Genomic DNA, 16,297 nt, shown 5'->3' with positions numbered 1-16,297 from the left:
ACAAATCCCCCTTCTTTCTTTTCTGCCAGTTCAAACTCAGTAGTCCCAATTTGCTCTTTTCCAAAAAGTTCAAAACAGACAAAACAAGAATAGAACAAGATGGACTGAGAAGAGAAAACTTTGGCCCCAAGCCCTGGTCATGTCAGGTCTACTTAATTGTGTTGTACAAATTCAATATGATTTTTTAAAATTTAAAATTAAATAATTATATGAAGATATGTCATTTGGCTATTTATGTTAAAAATGTTTATAGCTAATTAAACTAATTTTTCATGTTTATTTTTATATGGTAAAGATTTGCTATGCAATTCATAGATACTGTCATTTTTAATTTTCACATGGAATGATGACAAGTGGTTACTCTGAAATTTACTGAGAATAAATAACACAGTTTTCCAAATAATAGTACTTGGTGCATTAGATATAGCAGTGTATTGGAAATGTTCTTGTTACAGAAATGTAGATTGTAACAAGAGGTACAATCGCATCAAATTCTTTACTAAGATTAATATCATTCTCTAAAGAGAAATACTTCTCCTCCTTCACCTTATTAATGGTCCATGAGGGGCTATTAAATACAGATGCCTAGCTTCGCAAGCATGAAAACTATTTTTATCTAATTTCTATGATGAGAATGTTCTCCAGCACAAATTGGATTTTCAGCCTGACGGATAAGTGAAAAACAGAAGTGTGATTTAAAGAATAATCCTCAAAGTTTAGATGCTAGTGACCTGGAAATCCCATAGGGAATACTCATCATGAAAAATTTATACCCTTTCCTTTTTTTGCTGAATGAAATATATTGTGAACAAGCAACCTGTCTCTCAGAATTTTGTCACTTATGTTACCAGCTGGTTGCAATCAATATAAAGATGAAAAATCCAAAGCTCAAACTATCCATGTGTTCATAAAATTGCAGGGCAGTTCTTAAACATTTAAGAGCTCGCAATGTGTTAGGTGTTAAAGAAATGCAGGTGAGTATCTTAAGACTGGAGGCAATGCCAAAGTTTTCTCCACAGGAGCAATACATAAAAATGAAAGCCCTGATATAGTGGTTCAGCTGTGACACATTCAGGTGGGAGAGAGGTGACAGCTGGATAATTCCTCTGTGCTGACTGGGATGCAGGCCACTGGGTGTGCATAGAGGGCTTGATTGAACTGATAACACAGTTGTCTGAAAGCCTCTCTGGTTCTGCTGTTGCTAATTCCTGTATTGTGATAAAACGTGCACCAAGAAAATCCTTTCTTTACTTGCTCTCTGGACTCATTTTACTCGTGGCAAGCATTTTGACCTGAGTAAGAAATATCAGGATATCAGTATCCCCTATATAAATGACTATGGTGTCATAGCCTCTTAAGAGTTCTGCATTTGCTTTCTTTTTGAGATAAAAAAAATAAATAGAAACTTTGGCTCTTCAACTGTAGTGCAACACCTAGGTTGAGGCGGGATGTTTGTAATCATTCTCTAATAAAGCTAACCCTGTGCAAAATCCTATATTCTTCTTTTGCAATAACCCTAATCCAAATACACACTTCTAAACATCCCAGTTCATGAAAACATACAAAAACGTGTGTCAATCATTTATTGTTTTATCAACTAATATACAAACCTGAAGGAGCGATGAGCTTGAGAAAGTTGCTAGATACTGAAATGTAAAAAAATATATTGAAAGTCCAGCAGTGTAGGTCTGTATGTCTAATAGTGCAATGCATTTGATAAATCTGTTACTGCCATTCATTGGTCTTAAGCTTTTCCTGTAGAAGGGGAAATGGTCATCCAAACCTATTTAGCATGAAATAGGTTAATTTCTTAAAATTTATTTATTTTCTATTGCATATTGATTAAGAACTTGATCTCTGAGTTCCAGTAGCCTAGAAATGAATGTCTGTTACATCATAGAACAATCAAATGACCTTGGGAAAGTTCTTTATCTCCTCTACACCTTGGTTTCCTCAACTATTAAAATAATAAGAACTCTATGATTGGCCGCTTCTAAGAGAGCCTCAATGATCCCTACCTCCTGGTGTTTGTATACTTGTGTAATTCTCTCTTCTGGAATGTAGGTTGCATGTGGTGACTCTCTTCTAATGAGGAGAATATGGCAGATGTGATAGGACTTTGTTCCCAACGTTGGGTTACACAAAGATTGTAGCTTCCTGCTTGGGGGTGCATTCTTGTTCTTTCCTAATAAACCTTTTGCCCTGAGGAGAGCAAGTTGCCAGTTGTGAGCAACCCAATTAAGGGGCCCGTGTGGCAAGGAGCTGGTGTCTCCAGGGAGATAATAATGGTTATTGTTTTAAGCTATGAAATTGGGGATTAGTTACACAGCAATAGGTACTAAAACAAACTAGGATAATAATCACCTTATAGGATGGTGGTGATGATTAAGTGTGCTAATTTATGAACAGCACCATCACTGTAAATGACAGCTGTTATTCCTTGCATTGAAAGGGAATTGTTATGATCTGAATGTTGGTGTCCCCACATTCATGGTTGGAAACCTGCCCCTTAAGGTGATGTATTAGGAAGTGGGACCTTTGGGAGGTGATTAGGATTAGTGCCCTTATAAAAGAGGACTGACAGAGCTCCATAGCTCTTTCACCACGTGAGGATACAGAAAATGTCCGTAGACCAGAAGAGGGCCCCCACCTGACCATGCTGGCACCCTGATCTCAGACTTCCAGCCTCCAGAACTGTGAGAAATAAGTCTCTATTGTTTATAAGCCACCCAGTCTGGGCGATATTGTTATAGCAGCCCAAACAGACTTAGATAAAAATGAAAACTTCTTAGTTTTAATATTTTTAGAACAGAAGAAAGCTAATTAAGCAAAGCCTGTTCAATTAGGGTAACTGTTTTTCATATTTAACTGCTCTTTTTTTATTTTTATAAAGTCTGTTTATAAGTCATATTCGTTACTACTAAAGCCTCCTTACATTTTCCTTTCTATAAGAGGGAAAAACTTCTGTGACTAATTTCACAATATCATCCTGGATCAAATTATTCAGAACACCTTCCCCCCCACCCCAGGAAAGCATCTAGTTATCTATATAACCCACAACCCTCAGTTCACACATAGCCACCCAATATTTTGAGTTGCCTACACTAAAGTTTATCATCCTGGAGGAAAAAAGTCACTACTTCTCTTTCTGTATGTGGGGTACACGACTGTGGAAATTTGTGCTTTGTATTCACTTTATTGATTGATTGATTTTTAAAGATTTTATTTATTTTAGAGAGAGAGTGGGGAGGGAGGGAGAAGCAGGTTCCCTGCTGAGCAGAGAGTCAGATGTGGGGCTCGATTCTAGGACCCTGAGATCATGACCTGAACAGAAGGCAGATGCTGAACCCACTGAGCCACTGAGCCACCCAGGCACCGCTGTATTCATTTTAAAATCACTGTGGGATTTTGTTACAGCACATTTTTCTAAGTGTTTTTGAAATTTTATCTGGAAAACTTAGATTAATGAAAATGACTAGTAACTTTACAGAATCCATTCACTTTTCCAGACATCTCTTTTACAAAAGTCCAGCTTTCAGAAGACAGCTTTGGAAATTAAAAATTCTGATGGGGTCATTTGAGTACGTCCAACATCTCACACAGTAAGATATGTTTGAAGGTAGAAAAAGTTTAGACAAGAAGAACTTCTTTTGTCTTTATGGTTTCTGGACCCTTTCATATAGCTAGGGAGAAAGAATTCCTTTTACATGAAGTGGAAAAACTTGGTATAAGACCAGAATTTTTAAAGCACCTCACACTCTTTAAAGTACAAAATCATTATTCAAGTGCTATAAAAGCCAAGGCATGTGCCTCGGCTGTGGTTCAGGAAGGATTGTGACCAGCTTGTGGATTCCACAGACATTAACAATACTCTTGGGTGCACTATTCAATAGGTCAGGGACTCTTTCTCCAGAAAGTCATTAGTGTACTTGACCTTTCCCAAGGAGGGGTGGAAATCATGAAGGACAGATCCTGGAGATGTCTGTCTGCCAAGCCCAAACATATTATTTAATTCATTAGATTGGCAATAGCTAAATAATCATTGGAAATTCCCATTTCTTCTCACAATGTTTGGTTTAGGATTTCCATGCACACCACTTTAGAAGAAACTACTATGTTGCCTTTGGGTGTTTTAGGTAAATCAAATTCATGCTTGGAGAGGCTGTGGAGTGTGAAAAAAAGATAGCAATTAAATAATTTTCATTTCTGCTTTTGGCCCTATCTTTCTGTGTGACCTCAGGCAAGTTTCTTAATCCTTCAGAGCCTTGTTTTCCTTATCCACAAATATCTGCCCTCCTTCAAAGGCTGTCCTGGGGATTGGGTCTTGTCAATGAGGGGTACATGTGTTTCTATAATGTCATTAAATTCTTGACTGAAAGTAATAGATATCTAAGTCAAATGAGCATAACAAAAATAAAAACAAAAGCAAAAAGCATAGAATTTTTTTGGAGGATATGTGACGTCTCAACAGAAATAGACTAGATTATACCCATGCCTCAGTAACAACTGTATCCAGGGATTCTAATACTCCTACTTTTACTTTCTTGTGGGACATCTTTATTCTTCTGTTCCTTACCTTTGATTTTTTTGGTTGTTGTTTTGTTTTTTGTTTTTTGCTTATCTTGTTCGCAAGGTAGGCAAGAGCTGCTAATAACTCCTAAGCTTTATGGCTTAGCATGGATCAGATGCCTACAAACCAATAGTGAAGCAGGGAGATGGATGTGGTAGATGAGGTGGGGGTGGGAGGAGGAGGTTGTTGGGCAGATAACACTGTAAGGCTGTAGTCTGTGGAGGGCCTCAGACCAACTCCTCCAAATGCAGAGGGGAAGGATAGAAAAAATGTGGAATGGTTAGAAGTACTGCCAGATGATTTAAAGAGAGCGCCAAAGCACTGGTTCTTAGCCCTGACTGAATGCTTAAATCACCTGGAGAGCTTTTTAAAAACCTAAAGCAAAGTCCTTTGTCTGTTGTCATCAGAATCACCTGGGGAGCTTCTGAAATTGGTAATCTTTTCAGATCTACTCAGACCCATTCAATCACTCTCTAGCGTGGGGTGGGGGGAGGGGGTGGCGGGAACCAGGACTTTTGGAGTTAAATTCCCCAAGGATTTTTTTTTTTTGCACATTGAGATTTGAGAATCATTGCTCTAGATTGGTGACTCCCAAATTGTGATTCTCAGACCAGCAGCTTCAGCTTCAATTGGGAACCAGTTAGTAAAGCAAATTCTCAAGTCCCACCTCAGACATACTGAATCAGAAACTCTAGCAGTTATGCTGAGTGAAATAAGTCAATCAGAGAAAGACATGTATCATATGACCTCACTAATATGAGGAATTATTAATCTCAGGAAACAAACTGAGGGTTGCTGAAGTGGTGGCGGGTGGGAGGCATGGGGTGGCTGGGTGATGGACATTGGGGAGGGTATGTGCTATGGTGAGCACTGTGAATTGTGTAAAACTTGAATCACAGACCTGTACCTCTGAAACAAATAATACATTATATTTAAAAAAAAAAAAAAGAAGATAGTAGGAAGGGAAAAATGAAGGGGGGGAAATTGGAGGGGGAGACGAACCATGAGAGACTATGGACTCTGAGGAACAAACTGGGGGTTCTGGAGGGAAGGGGGGAGATGGGTTGGCCTGTTGATGGGTATTAAAGAGGGCACATATTGAATGGAGCACTGGGTGTTATACGCAAACAATGAATCATGGAACACTGCATCAAAAACTAATGATGTAATGTATGGTGATTAACAGAACATAATAATAATAATAAAAAAGAAACTCTAGCAGTAGAGCCCAGCAACCTGCGTTCCAAAGAGCCGTCCAAGTGTTTGAAATGCCCACAAGTTTGAGAGCTACTGCTCTCAGATGCATTTGATCTCTCCAGTAATTCATTTCTACAGTATTTTACAAATGTATTGATCCCGGGTTTTGGCATTTAAGATACGTAATTGCTTTTTCTTTAAACTCCAAATATTTAGTTGGAAAATGCAGTGTTGGGGCACCTGGGTGGCTCAATCAGTTGAGCGTCCGACTCTTGATTTTGGCTCAGGCTGTGATCTCAGGGTCATGAGATCCACTTCTGTGTCGGGCTCCACGCTCAGCGTGGAGTCCGCTTGAAGATTCTCTCTCTCCCTCTGCCCCTCCCATGCTCACGTGCACCCGTGCTTTCTCTTTCTCTCTCTCAAAATGTTTTTTTAAAAATGCAGTGTTGCAAAGGTCACATAAAGGTAAATTATCAACAGCTACAGAGCTGAAATAAAGATAGCTTTTGTCATGTTTTTGTTTCCTAATAACAGTTTTCTGGAGTGTTCTAAACCTCTCTGGAGTGTTTTCTTCCCTTTTGTGAGTCTGGAACTAACTCTCTAATGTCAGTTTCATAATTTAATCATAGGCAATACTGCTGTGGCTTGAGAAACTTTATCTTTTAATCTCCCCCCGTTCTAAGCCACTGATCCATTCTGAAATATAAGAAAAATAGAATATTTTTATCTTAGAATAAAATACTTTTGAATCATAAAATAACTTTAAATAAACTTAAAAGTTTAGGGGCACCTGGGTGGCTTAGTCATTAAGCATCTGCCTTCAGCTCCGGTCATGATCCCAGGGTCCTGGGATCGAGTCCCGCATCGGGCTCCCTGCTCGGCGGGAAGCCTGCTTCTCCCTCTCCCACTCCCCCTGCTTGTGTTCCCTCTCTTGCTCTGTCTCTCTCTGTCAAATAAATAAGTAAAATCTTTAAAAAGTAAATAAATATATAAATAAACTTAAAAGTTTAGAAAGTTTTTATTTATTTTTTATTTATTTTTTAAGATTTTATTTTTTATTTATTTGAGAAAGAGAGAATGAGAGACAGAGAGCACGAGAGGGAGGAGGGTCAGAGGGAGAAGCAGACTCCCCGCCGAGCAGGGAGCCCGATGCGGGACTCGATCCCGGGACTCCAGGATCATGACCTGAGACGAAGGCAGTCGCTCAACCAACTGAGCCACCCAGGCGCCCTAGAAAGTTTTTAAAAGCAATTTTGAAATACCATTGCAAAACAAGACCATAAAGTGTATGTACTTGTTATTGTGTTTCCACATGGGGCAGGAAACACTTTAGAATTCCAAACATGATAATTTACTGAATAAAGTGGTTATAAAATCCTAACAGCTCTAATGGAAGATAGCTAGTAAGAGAGTAGTGGAAATACTGAGGAAAAGGTCAATAAATATCTGAAAACACATGTGTTTATACCCTAAACCTACTATCTTTGAAAATTTTAGAGAATAAACAAGAACACACAAGTACACAGTCCATTAGCCAGTAGGGAAATGATGTCACCACATGTCAAGTGTACATTCATGGGAGAAGAAGAATGTGAAGGCAAGTAATATTGTAGTATTGTGAAGCAATTTTGGCCTCAGAGATACTGGGGGCTTTTAGGCATTCCAGAACTACAACTTAAGAATGGTAAACTGGGTCAAAGTCATATAGCTAAATTCAAATCTGCCACTCTGATAAACCCGACCAAGCATAAAGTGCTATGGTAATAAAAAAGGGACATGTGGCCTTTGCCAGGGACTTGTGGTCTTGTCAGAGGAGCAAGCTGAGAGGGATCTGAGGTATACAGGAAAGTTATGTTTTTGGAATGTTTAATAAAATATTATGAAGTTCTTGATAAGGAAAAGAGATTAGATATACCTGTCTCAGAAGAAACAGACCTCCTTAGAATCTGTATAATAGGAAAGCTTTAATGGTTGAGAAAGGGTATTGTAACCAAGGGAAACTGAGAAAGAAAGAAGAAAAGAATAAGCACAGGGTGATACAGGAAGATCCACAGAAACCTACAAAAGAGTACTCAACAGCCCAAGGTAAACAGGAAGGAGGGAGAGGTAGGGGTAAGGTGGAGAGGGAAGGCACAAAGGAGACCTCAAATCACTAAGAAGATCATCACACATATGAATAAATCATAATAAACATTGGTGATATCAAAGACATATAAAACTCAAAAGGTTAAATGACTAAATAGGTCTCTGAAAGAAAAGGAACTCTGTATAACTATTTATAGAAGTAGGTGATGTAAAGAGAAAAAGACATTCGGCTTGGAAACTCAATCTGAGGTCCCTGGGATAGTCAGAGAGGAAAGCCATACAAATGAAAATTTTTGGTACAAGAACAACTGTGTGGGTTTTTTTTTTTTTTAAGATTTTATTTATTTATTTGTGAGAGAAAGAATGAGAGACAGAGCATGAGAGGGAGGAGGGTCAGAGGGCAAAGCAGACTCCCTGCCGAGCAGGGAGCCCGATGCGGGACTCGATCCTGGGACTCCAGGATCATGACCTGAGCCGAAGGCAGTTGCTTAACCAACTAGCCGAAGGCAGTTGCTTAACCAACTGAGCCACCCAGGCGCCCCTATGTGGGATTTTTAAAGAAGGTTTGTGAGGTTTGGGTGAGCCAGTGCATGATAATTATGAATAAATGAAGGGAAATTGGGTTTATAGAAATGAATGTCTATCATTCAAGGAATTGGAATGTGGGGGGAAGCTCTTAAGGAATGTGGTGGCCTTCCTCCACACTCAAGAGTTGATCATAAATTTCATCAGCTTCAGAAAACACATGTCTGGTCTTGCCACATCCCACATCCAGGGCTCTCAAGAGCCCTCAACTGCCAAAGCCTACTGTTGAGGTCTTCCATGTTTCACCCCTTTCTCACCTGTAGCCTCATTTAAGTCTTTCCCCCTACCAAACCTATGAACCATTTGGAAGACGTAACAACCATTTGTGTAACAACAGACTGGGGTACGGTTTTTTAATCCAAAGACAGTTCAAATCCTGTATTATCTATGTGGCAAAATTTTGGTGTATGAATTCCTATATGGTCAAAAAATCAATTTGTCAACACAATAACTAAAAACACAATTATGTCTAGCTATGAATCACCATAATTGAGTTTGTTTATCTGTTACTTGTGTCGGCAAATAATTTCATTTCATATACTTCTGTATATCTTAAAAACCCCATAATATATAACTGCTATTGCTTTAACCAAAAAATGATTATTTTAAATTAAAAATGGCATTGTAGATTTCTGGGGCTCTTTCTTCCTTTCTGAAGGTCAAGGCTTCCATCTAGAATAATTCCCTTTACCCTGAAATTCCTTCAGTATTTCTTGTGGTGCACATGTGCTGGTGACAAATTGCCTCAGATTTTGTTCAACTGAAAATATCTTTATTTTACTTTCAATTTTGAAGGACGTTTTTGCAAAGTATGGAATTTTAGATTGATGTTTTACCCCCCTTACAGTGCTTTATGATATCAAACCAGTTTCTTCCAGCTTCCATTATTTCTGAGAGAAGTCAGCTCTAATTCTTATCATTTTTTCTCCAAATGTAATGTGATATTTTGATCTCACTTTTTTTTTTTTTTGTAAGATTTTCTGTTTTTTGTTTTAGGGACTGTGGCTGTTATATGCCTAAGAATGATTTTCGTAGCATTTATCTTAAGTTTTTCTTCACTTCTACAATCAGTGGTTTGAGGTCTTACATTGATTTTGAAAAAAATCTCAGCTATAATCTCTTCAAATAGTTCTTTAGCCTGATTTTCTCTTTTCTCTATCTGGTATTCTAATTACACATATATAAGACCATTTGTTATTGTCCCCAGACAGGTCTCTGAAGTTCTTTTTTCAACTCTGTGGTTCAGTTACTATTATTTCTATTGACCTGTCTGTGAGTTATCTAATTGTTTCTTTTACTGAATCTAGACTGTTAAGCCCATCCAACAAATTATTAATTCAGATACTGTATTTTTACTTCTAGAATTTCCATTTGTTTCCTTATGGAGTCTTCGTTTTTCTGCTGAAATTCCCCATCTTTTCCTCTAAATTCTTTAAAACTTTGTTTTATTTAAAAGTCCTTGTATGTTGGGGCACCTGGGTGGCTCTGTCGTTAGGTATCTGCCTTCGGCTCAGGTCATAATCCCAGGGTCCTGGGGTTGAGCCCCGCATTGGGCTCCCTGCTCCGCGGGAACCCTGCTTCTCCCTCTCCCACTCCCCCTGCTTGTGTTCCCTCTCTTGCTGTCTCTCTCTCTCTGTCAAATAAATAAATAAATAAATAAATAAATAAATAAATAAATAAATAAATAAATAAAATCTTTAAAAAAAAGTCCTTGTATATTAATTTTTACATGCAGATCATCTGTGGTTTTGCTTCTATAAGCTTTTTAAAATAATCTCAATTATGGGTCATATTCTTCTAAAAACTATATCATAAATTTTAAACGGTATGGCAGATTACTGTGTTTAAAAGGTCCATAGATACTAGAATAAATCTTTTCTCCATAGAGGTCCTGCTTTTTCCTTTGTCAGATACTTAGAGAAAGAGAATGGTTTTTTTGATACAGTCAGGAGTTGAGCTAGATCTGAGGCTAGGTTACAACTTTATTAAGTTCAGTTCACCTCTTGTGTCAAATATCCTCAGGGCAAAATCTGTTCTATGTGTATTACAGGCATCTCTCTCTAGTGAGACTTTGGGATCTAAGCACCATTAGGACTGGAAGAGATCTTTCCTTGTTTTCCAGCCCAGCACTGAGCATCCTGAACCCCTACGAACTTGTGGGATAGAATCAGTGGCAACTGGGAGGAACTATTTCTGCATTTGAAACTGCTCTAGATTCCAGTCCTTCAAGCAGGTTCATGAAATTTCTAAAAGTTTTGTTGACTTCTCCTTCCCCAGCATACCAACCCTTTCCTCTCCCTGGCCTTTGGGAGGCAAGATACTCTGTTTAAATATGCCCAGACGTGACAGTTCCACCTATGGATGAAAGTGGTAACTAACCTCAGATCAACTAGGAAGAGCTCATCCCTCTTTATAATTCAGTTCCTTTGAGTATATAGCTTACTGGTGGTTTAATATATGTGTACATATGCGTATGTGTATGTATGTATATTTATCAACAGTCTGTTGTTACTCTTTATATCCTTGAATTCAGTTTCAGTAGAATAATGACTACTCTAAAACAATATATTAATGAACTATATTCTTTCCTTTTTTTTAAAATAGATTTTATTTATTCATTTGACAGAGAGAAAGAGAGCACACAAGCAGGCAGAGAGGCAGGCAGAGAGAGAGAAGAAGGCTCCCCACTGAGCAGGGAGCCCGATGTGGGGCTCAACCCCAGGACCCTGGGATCAGAACCGAAGGCAGACACTTAGCCGACTGAGCCACCCAGATGCCCCATTAATGAAGTATTTTCAATCTTTCTCGTTTTGGGTCCATTTGAGCCATCTGTGGGAGTGTGCCCATCTCATTTTCATTTTTCTTTGTAAGGCCTTATTTGATTATCTAAATAAGCTGAAACAAGTACTTCTGGTTGTATTTTTAAACTATGGATTTCAAAGAAGGTATTTGCTGGAAGTGTTCACTTTCAATTCTTTCTGCTTTGGTTGCTCCAGGGGTATTTATTGATCATTGGAATCTCTATGCCACAGTTTCAAATCTGTTTTCAGGGAAGAAAAAGAATTTAAATCTGACTGTATGTTTCAAGCGTAACTGAAATGTATAAAATTAGAATTAAAAAGAGAACAAATTTAGGGAAGTCCTAATATTTGAAATCACTGATAACCTTACAAGGTGACTTAGGAAACGTCTGAACTTACTTAAAATGCATTTGCTGATAAGTTTGTGTCTGTGCCCACAACCTCCAGGTCCCCGATACATTCCATTTTACTGTAAGGGGCGAGTACATAAAAACCTGACCCTCTTCATGGCTTAGACTCCCAGACCCACTTCAGAGAAGTTACTGCACTTCAGAGAAGATACATTTACTCCAGTATAGCTAATTTGGAAGATTTGGAAGCTACAACCTCTTCTTCCTGAAAATTCAGAGCACTAATTTGTACTTCTTTTTTTTTTTAAGATTTTATTTATTCATGAGAGACAGAGAGAAACAGAGGGAGAAGCAGGCTCCCAAGGAGCAGGAAGCCCGATGCAGGACTCGATCCCAGGACCCTGGGATCATGACCTGAGCCGAAGGCAGACGCTTAACCATCTGAGCCACCCAGGCGCCCTAATTTGTACTTCTTAATGTATCTGTTCTTGTATGTGTTCTTTGTATGAGACCTACGTGCCCTAAATGGGTATTATGTATTTCTTGACACTTCAAGCTATATTTTATTTGCTATTTTATTCCCTGTAGGACTTAGAAGTACCTCACATAAAGTGTAATTTCAATAAAATGTTCATTGAATAGTTAGCTATTCTTCTAAATTTTTTTTAAATTTTTAAAAAATGTCTTCTTTTAAAATTTTTTATTTGTTTAGATTAAAAACGCCAGTTAAATTATAGTTTATATGTTGTTCACAGCAAGATTACACAATAAAACCATTGAGTAGCAATCTGAGTTCTCTGCAGAGTAAGATACTGGGAAGTAGTAAGACAGCTTGCAAATTCCACTTTGTTCCTGTTGCATTATTTAATTATCTTCTGGGCCTTAATACTCTGGCCAGCAATTATTGTTCTATCTCATATAAAAATTGTCCATGGGCCAACCAGAAAAAAACTCCCACATACATCAATCTTGCCAAATTACAACAAAGCTGTTTCAGAATAAGAACAACTGAGAAACATATTAATGCTCAGTAGGACAGAATGCATGCTCTCACTTCTACATATTACAATAGCAACTTTGTTTTTTCATGTGTTTTCTTGATTCCTATAGGTACACTTGGTATGAAAAGTCCAGTTTTGCTTTTCCTTAGGTTTGATGCAGGGGTAACTTGGTGCTGATAAAAACCTAAATAGAAAGTCTTGGGAAGGGACACAAGGGATCTGCTCACAATGTTCTAGAATGCATTACCTGAAGACTGTAAATCACCTGAGCAAGAGAAAAGAATTATTGACTTAAGGATGAGTAAGCAATTGGGTGAATCCACTTAGCCTAAGAAAATGGAAATTTTCCATGCACTACTTTCCTGGCGTGATTTCTATTTGATCATCATATCCTGCAGTATTTTAAACAGATAGAGATACTGAGTTATGCTCCAAATGGATATTAAACAGATTCTGATTTTTTTAATCACATGGCTACACAACATCTTATGCTCTTCTTTGCCGATGAACAGAAAGAATGCTTGGAGGAAAGGAAATGAAGGTGTGACGCTGTTGTATGTTAAACAAAAAACTTTATTCCTGACCAACATACTGCCTACATTTATATGTTTATCTAGCTGAGACCATGTGGACTTAGGCCAGTATTAGTAAAAAAAAAAACCATGTTCATGATCCCTAGCCTTGGAGTTCCAGTGTATTTTACTGCCCCCCCCCCCGCCCTTTTAAATCTTTTTAGGGCTGCTGATGGCACCCCAGGAAAAAGCTTAAAATAGAGCAGAAAGCTCTGGGTTTTGTTGTTGTTAATTTGTTTGTTTGTTGTTGCTGGTTTTTTTCCAACTGGGCAGCAAAACTTTAGTTGTAATGAGTTGCCAAAAACTGCTCCACTATTTCATTTTATCCTAAAGAATCTGAATTTGGATAAGTAGTCACTGTTTCTAACTACTATGAAGTATTTCTGTTAAGTTCTACAGTATTAACTGTGGCATTTCTCAAGAGATTAATGTTTCCTAAGAACAAATTTGAAATGTGTTGCTTGATCAGAGGGAAAGAGGGGATTGTACAATAAACTTAGAAGTGACCTCCTTGTACCTTCTAAAAATGATATTTGGAATCACAAGAATTTTTTTTCATATTTCCTTTCTCTTCTTAGTTTTATTTTTTTTTTAAAGATTTATTTATTTACTTATTTGACAGAGAGAGACACAGCAAGAGAGAACACAAGCAGAGGGAGTGGGAGAGGGAGAAGCAGGCCTCCTGTTGAGCAGGGAGCCCGATGTGGGGCTCGATTCTAGGACCCTGGGATCACGACCTGAGCTAAAGGCAGACACTTAACAACTGAGCCACCCAGGCGCCCCTCTCTTCTTAGTTTTAAAAACGTTTTAGCAGAGTAGTATGTCCTAAAAATAACCTAAGTTTGCTGAGCACTTATGCATCTGTCACTCAGCTACACACCTCATATAATTTATTCTACCTTTACAAAACACCGCAAGGTAGAAACTATTCATTTTTCTGTTTCCTAGTGGAAGAAACTGAAACTCACCAATTTGACCAAGAATTCAAACCTGGCCTAGTTGCTAGGATCACACTTTTGGACTTCCATGTAGGTGCTCTTCTTATTGCGCATTTTATTTCCAGAATAATAAACAGGAAAAGTTTTGGAGATTCTTTCCCCTAAGGCCCTAGGAGGTCAACACAAGGGCACATTGATGACTATAAAGGCAACTGACAACTGGAGGGAATTCAGTTACTCCCACAACAAGTAGCTGGAGAGTTACTGGCTGGCTTCTCCATTTGTCCTCTCTCTGTCAACCACTCCCAGTTAGTTATGAAAATACCTCACTGGGAACAGGCAAATATCTATTCAGAAATCAGATGAATATATTAAATCGTTTTTAGAAGAATAGACCAAATAATTTGAGAACCACGTCAATCATAGAGAAGGCAGACAAACGTAGAATTATGTTAAAAATCCTCATTTGAAGGAAGGTTTCAGAAAGTAGCTTCAGATAACCAGACATGCTTTGATGATTGAGATTTTGGGATTCAAAACCTAGCTTCAGAAATCCACTTGGTGTCACCAGGGAAAAGGCATTAAGTTGTTTCATGGGAGGCAATTTGAGATGTGCTGGCTTGGTTCTCCTTGTCAACCTCACCACTGAATGTCTGTTTCAGGTGCTATAGTCAATTGAGAACTTGGCCGCATGTAAAAAATATTTCATAAACATCTTATCCTCTAAGATTGGAGTGGCTCTTAGAATATTTTGCACATTCTAAAAAGATTGATGGAGTTTGAGTAGATTATGAATGTGTGCCTTGAGAACACTGTATTTTAATTTTAATTTCACTGATCAGATTCAATTTAGCAAAACAATGTGGGCTGAAAATCATTACAGTAAACTCCCAGATTTAGTGAACAGATAACCTCTCCAGTCAGTAAAGCAGGTCTTAACTATAAATCTTGTGCTTGTAATAAGAGAACTATAGTACATTCACAGGGCTCAGTAGCTATGGCAACTACAGATTTCAGTCAATACCCTTTGATCTTCAACATTAGGTAGTCATGTCTGATTGCTGCACACAATCCTTTTCCCAAAAGAGGTCAATATATTCTTGCTGAAATACTTCAAAGTGTTCTGGTCCTTGGAAATGCCTAGGGGTTTTTATATTAGTTACTCCTATTTTTGATCAATAGTCCTACTTGAAAAGATATGTGATGCTTACACAAACACACAAACACAAGCCTACATAGAAAATATAACTTGTGCATATGTACATGTTCTTCGCAGAGGATGAACATTGTTGAATATTTATGCATATAAAATCCATATCCAATATATACAGACATATGATGCATTATATATGTGTTTTATATAATACAACCACACCTGAAAATAAAAATCCCAAGAAAATATTAGTAGTAGATATTTTTTTAATAATGAAAACGTGTTTTAAATAATGACCTCGAAATGATTGGAGGCAATTCCAGTACTATTGTCATTAATATTATTAATTTAAGATAACAATGATACCTTTATTTAAATAAGTCTACTTAAAAACAATAATTGGAAAAGGGGCAATTTAAGAATGTATCTTAATGTACTTATTATTCATCCCATTTTTAGCTAACTATTCAATGAACATTTTATTGAAATTACACTTTATGTGAGGTACTTCTAAGTCTTACAGGGAATAAAATAGCAAATAAAATATAGCTTATACTGTCAAGAAATACATAATACCCATTTAGGGCACATAGGTCTCATAAAAGAACACATACAAGAACAGATACATTAAGAAGTACAAATTAGTGCTCTGAGTTTTCGGGAAGAAGAGGTGCCTTTTTTGCAGCAGAGATCAGAGAAAGCTTGCTTGATGGAGGAAGTAGCATCAGATCTGGGGCAGAGTATATGGAGAATTACAACAATGTGAGTATGGCTAGGGATGATTTCAGTGGAGGGACTAGTGTGCATAAAGGTATGGAGGTAGGAAGTGCTGGACATCCACTGGGCAAGGGGGTAACCTCCAAGGGTGCAGAGTGCGCATCTAATGAGGGGATCTTGGCCAATCAAATCACCTGAAAGAATACTTTAGAAAAGATAAACTTTAGATTTACAGGAATGCCATCACAAAAATAAAAAGATTAAAATCAAACATGCTTTGGGCTATTTTTAATTAGAATTCTAAAAAATTCTAAAAAACAGTTCTCAT

The 16,297-nt window shown here is 37.7% G+C and overlaps 1 pseudogene across 1 annotated transcript in view; it reads left to right on the top strand.

The window, feature by feature from the left end:
* Positions 1-16,297, top strand: part of LOC123839127 (calcium uptake protein 2, mitochondrial-like) — an 85,109-nt pseudogene that overhangs the window by 38,295 nt on the left and 30,517 nt on the right. The window lies entirely within an intron of this gene.

The sequence above is a fragment of the Mirounga angustirostris genome, unplaced genomic scaffold (genome assembly GCF_029215605.1).
Source record: "Mirounga angustirostris isolate CCGP_5_RB_7025 unplaced genomic scaffold, mMirAng1.0.hap1 SCAF_3, whole genome shotgun sequence".
NCBI lineage: Eukaryota > Metazoa > Chordata > Mammalia > Carnivora > Phocidae > Mirounga > Mirounga angustirostris.
Note: the sequence above shows the minus strand (reverse complement) of the source record. Positions and strands in the feature narration are given on the sequence as shown.